This window comes from Delphinapterus leucas, chromosome 10, assembly GCF_059928025.1.
Source record: "Delphinapterus leucas isolate spDelLeu-1000000601 "Yukka" chromosome 10, BTC_Dleu_Yukka2, whole genome shotgun sequence".
Lineage (NCBI taxonomy): Eukaryota > Metazoa > Chordata > Mammalia > Artiodactyla > Monodontidae > Delphinapterus > Delphinapterus leucas.
Genome location: NC_143138.1, coordinates 14314838 through 14334063, shown reverse-complemented (window position 1 = coordinate 14334063; position 19226 = coordinate 14314838). Strand labels below are relative to the sequence as shown.

Here is a 19226-nt window from a genome sequence, read left to right as displayed (position 1 = left end):
CCAGAAAGACAAGATCCAACCCCACCCACCAGAAGACAGGCACCAGTCCCCCCCACCAGGAAGCCTACACAAGCCATTGAACCAACTTCACCCACTGGGGGGAGACACCAAAACAACGGGAACTACGAACCTGCAGCCTGCAAAAAGGAGACCCCAAACACAGTAAGTTAAGCAAAATGAGAAGACAGAGAAATATGCAGCAGATGAAGGAGCAAGGTAAAAACCCACCAGACCAAACAAATGAAGAGGAAATAGGCCGTCTACCTGAAAAAGAATTCAGAGTAATGACAGTAAAGATGAACCAAAATCTTGGAAATAGAATGGAGAAAATACAAGACACATTTAACAAAGACCTAAAAGAACTAAAGAGCAAACAAACAATGATGAATAACAAAATAAATGAAATTAAACATTCTCTAGGAGGAACCAGTAGCAGAATAACTGAGGCAGAAGAACAGATAAGTGACCTGGAAGATAAAATAGTGAAATAACTACCACAGAGCAGAACAAAGAAAAAGGAATGAAAAGAATTGAGGGCAGTCTCAGAGACCAATGGGACAGCAATAAATGCACCAACATTCAAATTATAGGGGTCCCAGAACAGGAGAGAAAAAGGAAGGGTCTGAGAAAATATTTGAAGAGATTATAGTCGAAAACTTCCCTAACATGGGAAAGCAAATAATCAAGTCCAGAAAGCGCATACAATCCCATACAGGATAAATCCAAGGAGAAACATGCCAAGATACATACTAATCAAACTATTAAAAATTAAATACAAAGAAAAAATATTAAAATCAGTAAGGGAAAAGCAACAAATAACATACAAGGGAATCCCCATAAGGTTAACAGCTGATCGTTCAGCAGAAACTCTGCAAGCCTGAAGGGAGTGGCAGGACATATTTAAAGTGATGAAAGGGAAAAAACTACAACCAAGATTACTCTACCCAGCAAGGATCTCATTCAGATTTGATGGAGAAATTAAAACCTTTACAGACAAGCAAAAGCTGAGAGAATTCAGCACCACCAAACCAGCTTTACAACAAATGCTAAAGGAACTTCTCTAGGCAGGAAACACAAGAGAAGGAAAAGACCTACAAAAACAAAACATTTAAGAAAATGGTAATAGGAACATACATATCAATAATTACCTTAAATGTAAATGAATTAAATGCTCCCACCAAAAGACATAGACTGGCTGAATAAATACAACAACAAGACCCGTATATATGCTGTCTACAAGAGATCCACTTCAGACCTAGGGACACATACAGACTGAAAGTGAGGGGATGGAAAAAGATGTTCCATGCAAATGGAAATCAAAAGAAAGCTGGAGTAGCAATTCTCATATCAGACAAAATAGACTTTAAAACAAAGACTATTACAAGACACAAAGAAGGACACTACATAATGATCAAGGGATCGATCCAAGAAGAAGATATAACAATTGTAAATATTTATGCACCCAACATAGGAGCACCTCAATACATAGGCAATTCTAACAGCCATAAAAGGAGAAATCGATAGTAACACAATAATAGTAGGGGACTTAAACACCCCACTTTCACCAATGGACAGATCATACAAAATGAAAATAAATAAGGAAACACAAGCTTTAAATGACACGTTAAACAAGATGGACTTAACTGATATTTATAGGACATTCCATCTGAAAACAACAGAATACACTTCCTTCTCAAGTGCTCATGGAACATTCTCCAGGATAGATCATATCTTGGGTCACAAATCAAGCCTTGGTAAATTTAAGAAAATTGAATCGTATCAAGTATCTTTTCTGACAACAACGCTATGAGACTAGATATCAATTACAGGAAAAAAAACTGTAAAAAATACAAACACATGGAGGCTAAACATTACGCTACTAAATACCCAAGAGATTACTGAAGAAACCGAAGAGGAAATCGAAAAATACCTAGAAACAAATGACAATGAAAACACGACGACCCAAAACCTATGGGATGCAGCAAAAGCACTTCTAAGAGGGAAGTTTATAGCAATACAATTCTACCTCAAAAAACAAGAAAAAGCTGAAATAAACAACCTAACCTTGCACCTAAAGCAACTGGAGAAAGAAGAACAAAAAAAACCCAACGTTAGCAGAAGGAAAGAAATCATAAAGATCAGATCAGAAGTAAATGAAAAACAAATGAAGGAAACAATAGCAAAGATCAATAAAACTAAAAGCTGGTTCTTTGAGAAGATAAACAAAATTGATAAACCAGTAGCCAGACTCATCAAGAAAAAAAGGAAGAAGACTCAAAACAACAGAATTAGAAGTGAAAAAGAAGTAACAGCTGACACCGCAGAAGTACAAAGGATCATGAGAGATTACTACAAGCAACTGTATGTCAATAAGATGGACAACCTGGAAGAAATGGACATATTTTTAGAAAAGCATACCCTTCTGAGACTGAACCAGGAAGAAATAGAAAATATGAACAGACCAATCACAAGCACTGAAATTGAAACTGTGATTAAAAATCTTGCAACAAACAAAAGCCCAGGACCACATGGCTTCACAGGTGAATTCTATCAAACATTTAGAGAAGAACTAACACCTATCCTTCTCAAATTCTTCCAAAACAGAGCAGAGGGAGGAAGACTCCCAACTTCATTCTACGAGGCCACCATCACCCTGATACCAAAACCAGACAAAGATGTCACAAAAAAAGAAAACTACAGGCCAATATCACTGATGAACATATATGCAAAATCCTCAACAAAATACTAACAAACAGAATCCAGCAGCACATTAAAAGGATCATAAACCATGATCAAGTGGAGTTTATCCCAGGAATGCAAGGATTCTTCAATATACACAAATCAATCAATGTGATAAACCATATTAACAAACTGAAGGATAAAAACCATATGATAATCTCAATAGATGTAGAGAAACCTTTTGACAAAGTTCAACACCCATTTATGATTAAAAATCTCCAGAAAGTAGGCATAGGGGGAACCTACCTCAACATAATAAAGGCCATATATGACAAACCCACAGCCAACATCATTCTCAGTGGTGAAAAACTGAAAACATTTCCTCTAATATTAAGAACAAGACAAGGTTGCCCACTCTCACCACTGTTATTCAACATACTTTTGGAAGTTTTAGCCACAGCAATCAGAGAAAGAACAGAAATAAAAGGAATACAAATCGGAAAAGAAGTAAAACTGTCACTGTTTGCAGATGACATGATACTATACATAGAGAATCCTAAAGATGCTACCAGAAAACTACTAGAGCTAATCGATGAATTTGGTAAAGTAGCAGGATACAAAATTAATGCACAGAAATCTCTGGCATTCCTATACACTAATAATGAAAAATCTGAAAGAGTAATTAAGGAAACACTCCCATTTACCATTGCGACAAAAAGAATAAAATATCTAGGAATAAACCTACCTAAGGAGACAAAAGACCTGTATGCAGAAAACTATAAGACACTGATGAAAGAAATTAAAAACGATACAAATAGATGGAGAGATATACCATGTTCTTGGATTGGAAGAATGAACATTGTGAAAATGACCATACTACCCAAAGCAATCTACAGATTCAATGCAATCCCTATCAAACTACCAATGGCATTTTTCACAAAACTAGAACAAAATATTTCACAATTTGTATGGAACACAAAACACCCCAAATAGCCAAAGCGATCTTGAGAAAGAAAAACGGAGCTGGAGGAATCAGGCTCCCTGACTTCAGACTATACTACAAAGCTACAGTAATCAAGACACAAATATAGAAATACAGATCAATGGAACAGGATAGAAAGTCCAGAGATAAACCCACGTACATATGGTCACCTTATCTTTGATAAAGATAAAGGCAAGAATATACAATGGAGAAAAGACAGCCTCTTCAATAAGTGGTGCTGGGAAAACTGGACAGCCTACATGTAAAAGAATGAAATTAGAACATGCCCTAACACTGTATACAAAAATAAACTCAAATGGATTAAAGACCTAAATGTTAGGCCAGACACTATAAAACTCTTAGAGGAAAACATAGGCAGAACACTCTCTGACATGAATCACAGCAAGATCCTTTTTGACCCACCTCCTAGAGAAATGGAAATAAAAACAAAAATAAACAAATGGGACCTAATGAAACTTAAAAGCTTTGCACAGCAAAGGAAACCATAAACAAGATGAAAAGGCAATCCTCAGAATGGGAGAAAATATTTGCAAACGAAGCAACTGACAAAGGATTAATCTCCAAAAACAAGCAGCTCATGCAGCTCAGTATCAAAAAAACAAACAACCCAATCCAAAAATGCGCAGAAGACTTAAACAGACATTTCTCCAAAGAAGATATACAGATTGCCAAAAAACACATGAAAGAATGCTCAACAACACTAATCATTAGAGAAATGCAAATCAAAACTACAATGAGGTATGACCTCACACCAGTCAGAATGGCCATCATCAAAAAATCTACAAAGAATAAATGCTGGAGAGGGTGTGGAGAAAAGGAACCCTCTTGCACTGCTGGTGGGAATGTAAATTAATACAGCCACTATGGAAAACAGTATGAAGGTTCCTTAAAAAACTAAAAATAGAACTACCATATTACCCAGCAATCCCACTACTGGGCATATACCCGGAGAAATCCATAATTCAAAAAGAGTCATGTAGGGCTTCCCTGTGGCGCAGTGGTTGAGAGTCCGCCTGCCGATGCAGGGGACACGGGTTCGTGCCCCGGTACAGAAAGATCCCATATGCTGCGGAGCAGCTCAGCCCGTGAGCCACGGCCGCTGAGCCTGCGCGTCCAGAAGAGGCCACAGCAGTGAGAGGCCCACGTACTGCAAAAAAAAAAAAAAAGAGTCATGTACCACAATGTCCACTGCAGCTCTATTTACAATAGCCAGGACATGGAAGCCACTAAGTGTCCATCGACAGATGAATGGATAAAGAAGATGTGGTACATATATACAATGGAATATTACTCAGCCATAAAAAGAAACAAAATTGAACTATTTGTAGTGAGGTGGATGAACCTAGAGTCTGTCATACAGAGTGAAGTAAGTCAGAAAGAGAAAAATAAATACTGTATGCTAACACATATACATGGAATCTAAAAATAAAGAATAAAAAAGGTTCTGATGAACCTAGGGGCAGGACAGGAATAAAGATGTAGACATAGAGAATGGACTTGAGGACATGGGGAGGGGGAAGGATAAGCTGGGATGAGGTGAGAGAGTAACATTGACATATATACACTACCAAATGTAAAATAGCTAGTGGGGAGCAGCTGCATAGCACAGGGAGATCAGCTTGGTGCTTTGTGACCACCTAGAGGGGTGGGATGGAGATGCAAGGGAGGGGAAATGGGGATATATGTATACATATAGCTGATTCACTTTGTTATACAGCAGAAACTAACACAACATTGTAAAGCAATTATACTCCAATAAAGATGTAAGAAAAAAAAAAAAAAACTGCTCCTATCCTGGTCCATATAATAGGAAGACTGCAAGGGAGCTGGAGATCACCTTTTGAGAGAATTCAATATTTGGTTTTAAAAAAAAAAACTACTTCCTCCATTTAAAAAAAAAAAAAAGTAAAGGGTATGTTCCACCCACCCCCAAGCCAAAGGAAGGGCCTGTGCTACCAGGAAAAAAGTCCTTAAATAGAGGATTCCCAGCCTAGCATGAGTGCCAGGAAGGAGAGGAAGGTGAGTGAGAAGGAAGAGTCTAGACTGGTGGGAGAAGGTTGAGGTTGGGGGATCGGGATTGGGGCTGGATGATAACGGAGGGGAGCTTGAACAGAATGTGAAGTTTAAAAATGAACAGGCGTGGGTTTTCCCTGGTGGCATAGTGGTTGAGAGTCCACCTGCCGATGCAGGGGACTCGGGTTCGTGCCCCGGTCCGGGAAGATCCCACATGCCGCGGAGCGGCTGGGCCCGTGCGCCATGGCCGCTGAGCCTGCGCGTCCGGAGCCTGTGCTCCGCAAGGGGAGAGGCCGCAACAGTGAGAGGCCTGCGTACGCAAAAAAAGAAAAGAAAAGAAAAAAAGAAAGAACAGGCGTGGAACTTCCCTGGTGGCACAGTAGTTAAAAATCTGCCTGCCAATGCAGGGCACACAGGTTCAATCCGTTGTCCGGGAAGATCCCACATGCTGCGGAACAACTGAGCCCGTGCACCACAACTACTGAAGCCCATGCACCTAGAGCCCGTGCTCCACAACAAGAAAAGCCACCGCAATGAGAACCCCACGCACCGCAACGAAGTGTAGCCCCTGTTCGCCGCAACTAGAGGAAGCCGGTGCACAGCAACGAAGACCCAACGCAGCCAAAAGTAAATAAATTTATTTTTTAAAAACTGAACAGGAGTGAGTCACCTAAATGTGATTGTTTTAATAGCCAAATAGCTGTGATTCAAATACTTTAAATGGCTCTCGCTGGTGATAGAATTACGGTGATTTTTATTTTCTCCTTTGTGTTTGCTTGAAGCACCCAAATTTTTACAACAAACTTGTGATACATTATAGTCAGATGAAAAAAAGTTCATTCTGAAAAAAGTAAACTGTTTAACATTAATATCTTGAGATGACATCACAAAACCATTCAATCCCATGAGTCAGCCAGAACTTCAGCAGCTACTAACACTAGTTTTGTGATTCTCGCAGTAATTAAGTGAACTTGTACTACCAGATAATAAAACATGACGACACTACAATAACGTAATGTGGTACACACGTTAAGAATAGACAGTGGAACCAAATACTCTAAAAATGGAATCTCATACATATCTATTTAAAAAGAATTTAGTATATGGTAAAGGTGGCATTACTAATCATAGGATAAGAGAAAGTATTATTTAATAAATGGTGCTAAAAATAGCAAGTTAACTATTTTAGGAGGAAGATAAATCACTACCTCACAATGTACAACAATACATATTTTGGATGGATTAAAATGCTAAGTGTAAAAGCTATACTCAGGAAACCTAGCAGAAATACATGTGAATTTATGATAAGACCTAGAATGACTTTCTAAGCAAAATGCTAAAGGAAGAAAATAAACCAAAGAGAGAGACCAATTTTCTTATGAACGTGGTATATCTCTCCAGTTATTTAGATCCTAATTTTCACTCCCTCTCACAAGTATCTATGGATGTTGGGATTCTCGATGCTTTTATTTTCTTTCTCATATTTTAGTTATGTTCCAAGGTTTCTATAGTGATCATATAATCCTTTCATAATAAAAATTATTTTAAAAATAAATGTTTAATGAAAAGACTAATTTAAAAGATCTTATAGGGCTTCCCCGGTGGCGCAGTGGTTGGGAGTCCACCTGCCGATGCAGGGGGCACGGGTTTGTGCCCTGTTCCGGGAGGATCCCACGTGCCATGGAGCGGCTACACCCATGGGCCGTGGCCACTGGGCCTGCGCGTCCGGAGCTTGTGCTCCGCAGCGGGAGAGGCCACGGCAGTGAGAGGCCCACGTACCACAAAAAAAAAAAAAAAAATCTTATAAATACTATAAACCCTGTTAAGTATCAAATGCTTGATGAGAGTTGAATACCAAGAGGAAATTTGTGCATGAACATTGACATGGCTCTACAGAAAGATTTCAGAAGAAACCATGCTAGTCCTGAGAAAAGGGAATGAAGGAGAGCTTAGAGAATAATTAATTTTCTGTAATAATGCTCTCAATTCAGTTTTGATATCATCTACCACAAATCCTTGCCTTCTCCTAGTAAGCAGGGAATGGAGGTTATTTTGTGCACCAGAAAAAATCAAAGCAGCCTCTTGCAGTTTAACCAAAAAGTCCAGGGTACGGGAGGCGTTAATCAAGCAGCTGCAGTCTTTGTTATCTGTGTACCTTTTTTTTGTTTTGTTTTCTTTTGTTTTGTTGCGGTATGCGGGCCTCTCACTGCTGTGGCCTCTCCCGTTTCGGAGCACAGGCTCCGGATGCGCAGGCTCAGCGGCCATGGCTCATGGGCCCAGCCGCTCCGCGGCATGTGGGATCTTCCTGGACCGGGGCATGAACCCGTGCCCCCTGCATCGGTAGGCGGACTCTCAACCACTGCGCCACCAGGGAAGCCCTGTGTACCTTTTTGATGCGCACTGAGGGATGGCAAGGACAGTGTGACCTTGACAGCCATGACAGGCAGGCACTAAAAGCAAGCAGCAGTGTACTGCTGCTCCACAGCTCTGTGATGCATGAGAAATCTTTGTTAACCTCTTGGAATATCACCCCTTGGAGACATCACTGCTTTTTTTTTTTTTTTTAAATACATTCACTACCCAAATGTTGCCTGCAGACACAGCACAAACTTAATGGCTCTATATCAATTTGCCTTTGAAGAGAGTTCTGGCTCCACGGGATGCCACAGACATATCAAGGGGAAAAGAGACACCTGACAGAAAGGGAAATGTGTGCTTCCCACTTCCGCATGCCCCAACACATAGAGTTTCAGATCCTGAAGCACAGAAGGGGGCTGGGATCAAGTCACTGCCTCTTGGCTCCAGAGAGTCCTGTCATTTATATATGTGTATTCTGAGCTAACATCCTTATCCAGACATATGTGGGAGAGGTGAGAGCAACATCACTGGCCTCAAGGTAACAAGGCCAATTGGAATTTTGAAGACGTAGAATTCTTTTGTCCTTCAAAGAAACATCCACGTTAAAAGTTAGCCTCGCCTCTCAACAAATAGTTTCACCATCCTGAGTTTGTCTTGTGTCTTCCAAAATGGAAAAAAAATTTTGCACCTCACACTGCTAGGAAATCAATATCCCCTCCTACCTCACCCCCACGCCTCACAACTCTAATCTACCAGAATATTCACAAATTTCACTAGACCAAATGGCAATCAGAGTATCAGCTTCATTAATGGCTGATATTTAATCTTTAAAAACACAAAATAAAGGCAGATCTCTAAGGCCAAGACTGGACTTCCTTTCTGAAATGCAATCTTCTCCTTGAAATGCAAGATCACCCTCATACATCCTGTCAGGTACTGGCGAAGAAGCTGGGCCCAACAGCGAATCTGCTGAAACAGGTCCTGTTCAGTCTGCTTACCTCATGGGGAAAGGCAGTGCTAATCCCTTCTGCCCTTCTTGCAGAATTATAAGACAAGCAGAAAAAGAGTAAAGTCAGATTCTCACTTTGAAGGCATATTAACTACCCACTGTGTTGTACATGACCCTAGATTTACACTCCCCAATTAGCTATTTATCTTCCTTTCAGGAGGGTGAGCAAAAGGTGGTCAGAGAAACAAGAAATGTTTACTCCAGGACTGCCTAGGACTAAGGTGGAACTACAAAGGAACGGGTTGGAGGCCTGGCAGAACAGAGTATCCTGAGACTTCAATCTTAAAGACCCAGTTTACTACAAAGCTCAAAGAATACGTTTTCAGCAAATGTTAAGAGTGAACATCAAGGTGGGGTGATCCTAGCGGAGGGAGAATTCTCAGGTCTCCTCAGTTTCTGATAGCAGATGGGCTCAGGCTGGTGACAATGGTATTCTACTTGTCCAGCGAGAGATCCTGCCAGGTTGCATGAAGACCTATCACTATGAAATTCTGAACAACTGTTTTATATGGCTGCAAAAACTAACATTAGTTAGCCACATCAGCTGGCTCTACCATCCAGTTCTAAGTGTACTTAGTTACAACTCCATTGGCACCATCTTGCTTTCTTATCCGAGACATTTTAGTAATAGATGGGCAGTCACATGACAATTGTGACATGACCAGGCCATATGCTTGCCCAAACAGGTATCTAAGAGAAACTGAGCACAGCAGACCTAGCCCCTTTTATATTATCTCCATTTTACAGATGAAGAACTTAAGACAGAGGGTGGTTACATAACTGTCCAAAATCACAGCTAGCGTGTTGTAGGGCCAAAAAATTGAACCCGAGTGATCTAGCTCCAGAGTTCATACTCAACCAGTGCACTGTGCTGTGTTGCAAAACTACCCATATATGTTTCTAAGGAAATATGCCCTACTAAGATCAAAAGAAAGAGTGAGCTTTGCTCTGGTTAGAAAAGGAAAATTAGCCTCCACTCAGATTGTCACCCAGAGCCACAGACTTAGAATTAATAAGAAGCTGAGCCATCATCTTGTCCAATCCCCAGTCCAGAGCATAAATCCTTTCTATAAACCTCCTGACAGATCTTATTTCTCCTAGTATGCCACAAATATCACAACCACAAGAGGTAGCATTTATTAAACATACACTCTGTGCTTCATGTAAGGTATCACATTTAGTCCCTATCAGATAAGAAGCACAGAATTGCCATTTTCAGATAAAAAATTTAAGTGTGAAAGGATCTCATACTTTGTAACTAGCAAACTCAAGATTGCCTACTGGAAAGGGGTCTAGGAGTCAAGATCAGGGTGCAAGCCCTTGCCAGGGAGGGGCAGCAGTACACTGTGCACGGCACAGCTGTCGTCTGAGCCCCCTGGTATGGCACATGTGCTCAGTAGGGTTGTCTCTGTGGTTGTTCTCTGTGCCATCACTTTATTCTTTCTGCTAGCTGCCTTTTTTGCCCCCTCTCTTTATTTAATCTGTTTTATCTTTTACACATCAGCAGTCATTTAATGAGACTGACATAGGCACTGAGGATAAACCAGTGAACAAAACAGAAATCCTTTCTCTCTTGGAGCTTGTATACTGTTGGGGGCAGGAGAAGTGTGTGTGTGTGTGTGTGTGTGTGTGTGTGTGTGTGAGAAATATATAGTCAGAGATATCTAAATATATCTATTATCTATACATATTTACTATAAATATCTATCTATAGACGTATCTATCTATAGACATCTTCTATAAAAGATATCTATATCTATCTTTCTGATATATCCATCAAATAGATGGATAGATGCAGAGAGAAAGAGAGAAAGCTTTGGTGATCAGTGTTATGATAAAGTAAAGCAGAGTAGGAGAGACTGAGAGTGACAGAGTATAGGGAGGAAGATGGAATTTTATATTAGATGGTAAGGAAAGGCTTTCCTAACAGAGTGACCTATAAGCAGAGACTTTATTTCATGTACTTTTGGGTCCTCATATCAGAGAAGGGATGGGGTCAATAGTATATCCCCAAAGTAATGTCTACATATCTTCATTCATTCATTCATCTTGGAGTATCTTAGACAAAGATTTCATTATGCTAGACTCTGTGGAAGACACAAAGATGAAGAATAACAACTAGCTGTCTTCAGTTGGTTCCCTGGGTTATATACTCTGAGACTGAGATTTGTGTGCAGAAAGGAGTTTATGGGGAATGCTCCAGGGACAACCCTGTAAGACAGTGAGGGAAGCAGCATTGGGCAGAAGGACATATTGACTAGTCTTATAGGGAGCTCTAGAGCTGGGATGGCCCTACAGAGGCCAGGCCGACAGGCGTTTGAACTTTTGCGTCAACCAGTCACTGGATACAGGCTGTCCCTAAGGACAAAGTGAACTCTGGCTAGGCTGCTCCCCTCTGCAGAGGGCAACTGAAAGTGAGGGACTTCAATCCCACAGCAACCAACACTCCCAACAAGTGCAGAGATGAGTGAATTAACACCACGGTCCTGGAGGGAAGTCTCCACGACGCACCACAGCACTACCTGTGCCAAATGTTTTCTCAGTAGTCAGCATCATGAGATTGTTAAGAACATGTTGGGTCAGAGCGTCTGCATAAATCCTGTCTCCACCATTTGCCAATAGTATGACTGTGCCTGCGTTCCCTTGTCTGTAAAATTAAGGTAATAATGATTTCTACTTCCTAGGGTGGCTCAGAAGATTAGATGAGTTGGTATATGTAAAATGCTTAGAAAAGCACCTGGCATACCATGGTAAGCATCAAATAAATGTTCGTTAGGATACCAATTTTCTCTTTCTGCTCTCAGAACATCTCCTGTACATATTACTATTTCCATTTTAACAAACAAGCTTAGAAAACTCATTCAACCTTTCTTTCCCTTCTTTGCTTTGCAGCCCATGTGGTTTAGATGGGGCTGGCCCCACCCCTCAAGCTCTGGAAATGGGCACATGACTTGAGCCTGGCCAATCAGAGCAGTGTAGAGCCTGCTGCAGGTTTTGAAACAAGCATCCACCTAAACTGAGACAAGAATTTCCTCCCCTAAGTGCTTTTGCTGGACTTTCTCAGGAAAGCATGCTCTTTCTCCTGAAAATCCTAGCTCTAAGGATAATATAAAGATTCTGAATTTCTAGGAATCCTCTTTTCTAAATTTTGGAGAGAGCCAGCCTAAAAATGAAGCCAACCCAAAGCGAACAAAGCCAATATATGAGAGACAGATTCTTAATGACTGTGTTTGAGTTCCTGGATCCTGGAATGCCTAAAACCAAAATTTGGGGTTTTGTAAAAACATGAACTAAGAAATTCCTTTTTTAAGTTGGGTTTTTCCACTGGAAATACTTGGTTAGGTCAGCACAGCTGAGCCAGCTAGAACTCAACTCTGAATTCTGTGGAAGTGAGCATAACCCTGGAGAGTTACCTGAGATCCCAATACAAAGAGAATGAGGCATCAGTAAGCAATCAACAACCACAGCCTAGAAGAGCCCCGTCAAAAGGAACGATAATCCCTGATATGGATGTGATGAGAATGGCACTTCACCTCTCTGCTGTCACAGGAAGAGGAACCTAAGGAAACATGATGACTAAATGTAATGTAAATGTGGTAGCCTAGATGAGATCCAGGAACAGAAAAAGGACATTATGCAGAAATTAACAAAATGTGAATAAAATATGGAGCTAATTAGCCAATTAGCTCCTAATTAGCTAATTTTTAAAAAGGGGGACACAGGGGTGGGGGAAGGAATAACCTCTGCATTTACTACCAGTTAGTCTTTGCTCTGACAGCTGTGTGGCCTAGGAAGATGAGGGCAAAGCAGGACGGCCTCAACTCTACCAACGGGAGCTGCTTCCATCTTCCTGGATTATACCTCTTCATCACAAGGCCTCTCCCACTCATTTAGCACATCACGCTCTGTGCAAGGTACTGGGGCTCAAAGATGTGCAAGCTATGGGCCCACTCTCAAGGAATTTCCAGTCTGGGTAGCACCGGACAGAAAGGGTGGGTCTCTTGGCTCCAACAGTGGCTCTTAGACCCACGGCCTCCCCAGCAGATCTATCCTTGGGGCTTGGCTTGGATCTTTCCATCCTTGGTGTGGAGGACCCCTTTACTTCAGACAGTTGGGTCATTAGAGGAGACAGGAGGAAGGGAGAAAAAGGAGTTGGTTCAGTTGGCTGGCTCTGAGAAATGACCAGAGGCTCTTAAACCTATCCAGATCCACAATCCCTTTTCTGAAATCTTTGAGGCAGATATACTTCAGAATTGAGAATTTTTCAGAATTTAGAAAGCAAATATAATGAATTACTAAGACCTCCAGTAGAATATGGGGCCTTACCCCATAATCAAATGTATTAATATTTTATCAAATATTATCAAAACAAAACACAAATATTCACTCTAAGTGGGATAAATATAATGATCATAAATAATCTCATATGAATTCCAGACAGGTTTTGCCACCAATGAATTTTGGTGCCAAACTTACATTAAAACTCTTGGTTTTCAGAGCTTTGTGAGTTAGAAATTTGAATAAGGGATTGTAGACCTGATTAACCTTTCAGCTTCAACCCCAAGAGAAAATCAGTAGTACTCCCCCCATCCCTTTCCACTCTCCCTCGAGCTGTGTTTGGTTGATTTCCTAACACTGCAGGAGACCACCTTTAATGTTCCTTTCAAACTTCTTTCAGCCATAGAACAATGACTGTATTTTGGAAGGAGTTGGCCTGAACTGGTTTCACTGCCTAACCTACTTCCCTTAGTTCTCCCCACCTCATCCACGCAGAACTTACTCGGAAGTTCTTAAACTTGAGTGTGGATCACAATCACCTGGGGTCCTACACACATAGTTTCTGATTCAGTAGGTCTGGGATCAAGCCTGAGAACTGCATTTCTGACAAGTTCCCAAGTGCATCACTTAGACGGTGCTAGTCCTGAACCACACTTTAAGGACCCACTGCTTTACTTGACGGAGCTTTCTCATTCCACACTGAAGAGAAAAAAATCAATAAATACTCAAACCCATTTTTTATTTTCATGAAGACTATCTCCCAAGTGACCCCAATGTGTATTTGATGACTCACAGCTGCCTGCCTGTCTGACACATAGAGAGACAGAAAGGCAACTGGATACTTGTGAAAAGCTTGCTTGCCATGAGATTTTGGATGGGATGTCACCCTGAAAAGCCCAAGCTAGGCTCTTTACTGGTATAGGAATCAAAACATCAATGCTAACGGGGATTAGGGAGGGGGGTTAGACTTTGATTTTAAAGAAAATTCCTGAATTGAAATTTCTTTCCCAAACCATTGTATCATGTTGCTATGTGAAAAAAAAAAAAAAAACTTTGCAAATGATCTTCAAAAGTCATTAAACATGCAAAATACTATTTTCCTTTTAACGTACATAACTGTCAGCCAACATGGAAACTAGCAGACATAGATTCACTTCCTTTGGGAATCAGGAGGTTGTACAAACTCCCGTGAGTTGATTTTCTTAACTTCTCTACTTACAGGCCACTTGCTAACTTCAAGATATCTTTTTCACACCCACACTTTTTTTTTTTAAATTCTCTTCTTCCATCTTTATTTTCTAGATCTTATGTGCTAAGTCCAGAAAAAAAATCTCTCCTCTTCTTACTCTGCTTCAATTCTGAGGGGAAAAACGGCCAACTTTGAACAAACGCAAGAAGGCTACCCATTTTTAGACTAACTTAGACACAAGAATCAGTGCCACCAACATCTCAATACAAAGGTATTTTTCTTCTTCATGTTTCTCTAACACTACGTTTACTGAAACAACCCTGATAACTAAAAATGTATTTCTACTGAATCTGGCATCTCCTTCATAGTTTTGACTATTCTACCTGTATTCTTTTTACTTGCTTCAGTTACAAATTGCATTATTTAACCTATCTCATGGGTTTAATAGCTTTTGGAGGGTTGATCTGAAAATCTATTCGTGATTTATAATTTTTGTAATAAAGGGACATATGCATTTTTGCCTCAATAAATATCTACAAGCCAATCCATTTCTTGTTCAAGGATTAAATGAATTTCTGTAATCGCTTAAACATGGAACATGTATTTAACAAGAGAGACCCTTAATGAACATATCTTGGCCTACACATAGATTATCAAGTTGAATTGTGTGATTATTTACTTTTCAAAAAGATTCTTTGTTTTTCAAAAGAACTAACCAGTTTCCTTTACTTAGTCCCATGTTTGACCCGCACACATTTTCATGCACACAGCTGTTGCTAAAAGCAAATGTAAAAATGAAATAGAAATGAAGAGTAAGTATCATCACACTTATTTTAGGCCTGTAGACTCTGCCTCCTTAGATTGACTCCCAGTTCCTAAAAGAAAGGCTCAAAGCATGTACCTTTCCATGTGGATGTTAGATTGAACATTAGCAGACATGGCTACATGCCCTCACCATAGCTCAACAATAAGTAGCCAGGTGAAACCTAGGGCTAGGGATGTTTAGTGATGCCCTATGCATAGGGTCACCAAGAGCAAGAATTAAAATGTCTAAAGAGCAAACTACAGTTGACCCTCCCTGAACATGCAAGGTTAGAGGCACCGACCCTCCACACAGTAGAAAACGCGAGTATAACTTATATTTGGCCCTCTGTATACTAAGTTCCTCTGTATCCATGGTTCCACATCCACAGATTAAACCGACCTCGGGCCCTGCAGTATTATACTATTTACGATCGAAAGACTCTGAGTAAAAGTGGACCTGCGCAGTTCAAACCAGTGTTCAAGGGTCAACCATATTTGTTTCCAAGTATCTTTTTTCTGAAGCTCACCCTTAAAGGCAAGAGTTGTGTCTCAGAAAGCTCTGCCTCAGGGGAAACCATTCTAAAATTAAGGCCCATGCCTGTTCTATCGTTCAGCTAGGGTCCCTGACTCTAATCCTAATTCCAGTTTTAAGGATGGGGCCTATAAATGGATTTTTAACATTCTCTCTGTTTTATGCCTTAAATGCTCTTATATTTTCATATTCCTTAACTATCCTTTAAAATATTCAGCCCTGCTTCTAGAAAAGGACCAGGTTGGTATTTGTCTCAAAGATACATGCCTCCCATTCTCAGGCTACCTGCCTCTGTGAAAATAAGCGAAGAATCCCATAACTCACTCACGATCTGAGAAGACCACCGGCCAGCAGGGTGTACACCTTCCTCATCCAGATGCCACTGGGGTGAAATCATACCATCAGTGAGAGACAGAACGCATATTCACTGGTACCTACTATGTGGCCAGTGTTTGCTAGGCTAGTGGTATGAAGATAACCAACTTACTCCCTACCCTCAAAGGACTCAGAGTCAATTAAAGGGATCCCTTCTTTAGGGTTAATTATTGTTCTTTCTCTGTAGTCCTCTTAATATGCAACTACCCATGGGTAAAATGAATAATATAACATGCTATGAATTTGTTCATCAGGTCTTTCCTCCCAATCCTAAAGTATCTGTGGGAGAAGACAACTTTTAAAGAAAACAATCTTCTCAAACCTCTGAAAATAAATACAATGACTTACATACCCAGTTTAAGAAAAACTCAACTCTGTCACCTTAAAGACTCACTTTGCTGCAACCTGTGTCCTTTTATGACTGAGCCATTCATCTGCCATTCCTACTGTGAAGCACTAGATGGCACCAGAAAACTGCTGCATCAGAGTAACTGCGCAAGCATGCTTGGCTTTCAATGTCCCCTTTCTCACCAAGGGGTCTCAGCATTTCACATATGGTGCCTCAAATTTGCCATTGTAGGTATCATTTTCATCAGAGAGGAGCTAAAGAAACAAAAATAAATTGATATTCTAACAGAAGAAGCACCTACCATTATCATCGTCAACACTGATTCAATTGCTAGGGGCCAGCAATGTGGCTTCAAGGCAACTTCATGATTTTCCCAGCAACTCAGAGTTCTCATTTTCTCATATACTAATTAGATCCAGAATCTCATCTACCTCCCTGAGAGGAATGTGTGAGAACAAAATGCCATAATGGATTTGAAAGGCTTTTGTGAACTGTGACGGGTTATTAATTGCCATTAGCACACATTTCCCCCTGATATCAGAGCTTGTCTTGAGGCAACACAGGCTGTGAAGGGAAAAGCAGTTTCTCTGCAGAAGGCATGAGGTGCTTCTGCCTGGGTATGCAGTGTTTCCATTGAGCTTGGCCAACATACTCAACAGCATACAGTGAGGGAAGAGAAGTGTTATTCAGTATCTAGACACCAGGGATTTGTTTTCTCCACTCTCTGGTTAAAGTATCACCCCGACTCAGTTCCAGTATCAGGCAGAAGCCTCGGCACACTCATTCCCTATCCTCTCAGCAAACTCCACGTGAAGCTGAGGTCTAAGCAAAATGGTGAAGTAAGTGAAAAGAAATCTCTAAAGTTTTCCTCTTCATCCATAGACTGATTTAACTTATCCTTCACAGTTAATCCTGTACCATCACTTTTACCCAGGCTGTCCCTGTCAGGTTGGGAAATGAACAGAAAAAGGTATATATAGATTAATATGTTACCCCTAGAAACATCTATATTTTAAATGAGAATGGTAACCAAAAAGACAGTGTTTCATCCAAAGGAATAAATCTCTAATGGTTGAATGTGAGGCACTGTGGAGAGATTTTGTTATCTCTTTGCACCAAAAAAGTCATCTCTCATAGCTTTTAACAGAAGGCCCAGCCAGCTTTTTCTCCTTCTGCTCCCCCACCCCAACCTTTTCTCTCTGGTCTATGCAACTGACCACACTCTGAAATGCACCTACTGTGCTTTCCTTTCCTCTATGCCCCTCAGCAACCACACTTTTAAGTTTACAGAATCTTTCTTTCTGACCCTAAACTCAATGATGACGTTCTCCTCCCTCCCTATACATACATGCTTAACAAAAATCAAGCTAGCCACCATGTAAGTACCAGAATTATAGCTCTTTACACTAATTTATAATTGACAAAGTGTTCCCATCCAACAGGTAACGGGAGGAAAATGAGATGCAGTAAATTACCTGAGGTCACAGGACTAACTGGCAGCAGGATTCAGACCCAAATACAGACCCCTGGCTCCCAGCAACCCAAGGACTGTTCTGAAAACTACAGAAGAAGAACCTGAAGACCAGAATGACACTGCCATGGAAATGCCCTAAGGCCCCACACCTACACCTCCAGGCCCACAGACTTCCCAGGGACCAAAGGCAAATCATACCTACAGCCAGCACTGGTACCCTCACTTTCACTGGGGTTGGGGGAAGGAGATGGAAGACAGAAGTACTGTACTATCTCAGGCCCCGAGATAGCCCCTGATTTAAGGGGACCTTAAATACTTCAGACAAATCCCACCCTGAGCAGAACAGGACCCAGAGTACTGTTTCCACATCCAGATTCAACCTTGAAAAACCATGAGATAGGGGAAGAAAGAAGAGCCCAAGAAAGCAAAAAATTGGGGCAGTAAAACCATGTTGTTTCCAGATTTCTTAATCCTCCCTGAAGACAGCTCACATAAAAGAGCATTCTAGGCTGCTGTGAAAGAAGGGGAACCACCACATAATTTTTGGGTTTTCACTGAAATCCCCTACTATGATTTAACCATACACCCACCAACATCCTTTCCTCCCATTAGACCATCCCTACTAGGGCTTCTTCTTTGGCCCACAACAGAGCTGCCTTGCCCGTCCTGGGCCAGCCCCTCCTGACACCACACAATAAAGCCTTTGTAAGAGCTGGCACTCCTTCCCCGCTGGGGAGAGCCCAAGACCTGGGAAGAGATTCTCTGCCCTAAACCAGGAAGGAAGCACCTTTCAGCCCTGAGTGCTTCACCATGGAGGAGGAGGTGGTAAAGGGGAATAGGAGAACTGGAAAGAGTTACTGAGAAGGGCCACCCATTTCTGAGAGTGCAGTCCTGTCAGTGGCCCCTCTTAAAACTCTTTTCCACATCCATGTGAAATGCTTTCATCTGAGAGCTGGGCAAGTGGCCCCAGCTCTCTAGGGCACCCCAGTGCCCACACTACCCTCCCCAGTTACACTGCATACCTAGAGATAACTTCCACACAAGGCATCCAAAGGCAGAAAAAGAAGCAGGCCCGAAGCTTATTCAATTACGATCATATCCAGAAGCCTTGTCAGCACAAAGGTGAGGCTGTGGTCGCTGCTGCCCTGGGACAACCGTGCTTT

The 19226-nt window shown here is 41.2% G+C and overlaps 1 protein-coding gene across 1 annotated transcript in view; it reads right to left on the bottom strand.

Moving 5' to 3' along the window:
• Positions 1–19226, bottom strand: part of RNF144B (ring finger protein 144B) — a 219733-nt gene that overhangs the window by 81830 nt on the left and 118677 nt on the right. The window lies entirely within an intron of this gene.